The following is a 1,441-nucleotide window of genomic DNA, read 5'->3' as shown; positions in this document are numbered from 1 at the left end:
GGTAGTCCCCATTCAATTGAAGGACTAATTCACCTCTGTTGACATCTATCACAGCTTCTGCTGTGGCTAGGAAAGGTCTTCCAAGGATGATGCATTCGTCATCTTCCTTCCTAGTGTCTAAGATTATGAAATCAGCAGGGATGTAAAGGCCTTTAACCTTCACTAACACGTCCTCTACTATTCCATAAGCTTGTCTCAATGACTTGTCTGCCAATTGTAATGAGAACAAGGCAGGTTGTACCTCAATGATCTCCAGCTTCTCCATTACAGAGAGTGGCATAAGATTTATCCCTGACCCTAGATCACATAGAGCCTTTTCAAAGGTCATGGTGCCTATGGTACAAGCTATTAAGAACTTGCCAGGATCTTGTTTCTTTTGAGGTAGATTTTTCTGAATCCAGGTATCCAGTTCACTAATAAGCAAGGGAGGTTCACTTTCCCAAGCCTCATTACCAAACAACTTGGCATTCAACTTCATGATAGCTCCTAAATATTGAGCAACTTGCTCTCCAGTCACATCTTCATCCTCTTCAGAGGAAGAATAGTCTTCAGAGCTCATGAATGGCAGAAGGAGATTTAATGGAATCTCTATGGTCTCTATATGAGCCTCAGATTCCTTTGGATCCTTAATAGGAAACTCCTTCTTGCTTGAGGGACATCCCAGGAGGTCTTCCTCACTAGGATTTTCGTCCTCTTCCTCCCTTGTGCATTCGGCCACATTGATCACATCAATGGCCTTGCACTCTCCTTTTGGATTTTTTTCTGTATTGCTTGGGAGAATACTGGGAGGAGTTTCAATAACTTTCTTACTCAGCTGGCCCACTTGTGCCTCCAGATTTCTGATGGATGATCTTGTTTCATTCATGAAACTGAAAGTGGCCTTTGACAGATCAGAGACTATATTGACTAAATTAGAAGTGTTTTGTTCAGAATTCTCTGTCTGTTGCTGAGAAGATGATGGATATGGCTTGCTATTGCTCAGCCTATTGCGTCCACCATTGTTTAAAGCCTTGTTGAGGCTTTTGTTGATCCTTCCATGAGAAATTTGGATGACTTCTCCATGATGAGTTATAGGTGTTTCCATAAGGTTCACCCATGTAATTAACCTCTGCCATGGCAGGGTTCTCAGGATCATAAGCTTCTTCAGAAGCTGCCTCTATAGTACTGTTGGATGCATGTTGCCATCCATTCAGATTTTGAGAGATCATGTTGACCTGTTGAGTCAACACTTTGTTCTGAGCCAATATGGCACTCAGAGCATCAATTTCAAGAACTCCTTTCTTCTGAGGGATCCCATTATTCATGGAATTCCTCTCAGAGGTGTACATAAATTGGTTGTTTGCAACCATGTCAATGAGTTCTTGAGCCTCTTCAGGCGTTTTCTTCAGGTGAATAGATCCACCTGCAGAATGGTCCAATGACATTTTCGAAAATTCAGAGT

The sequence above is a fragment of the Arachis duranensis genome, chromosome 6 (assembly GCF_000817695.3).
Source record: "Arachis duranensis cultivar V14167 chromosome 6, aradu.V14167.gnm2.J7QH, whole genome shotgun sequence".
Lineage (NCBI taxonomy): Eukaryota > Viridiplantae > Streptophyta > Magnoliopsida > Fabales > Fabaceae > Arachis > Arachis duranensis.
Note: the sequence above shows the minus strand (reverse complement) of the source record.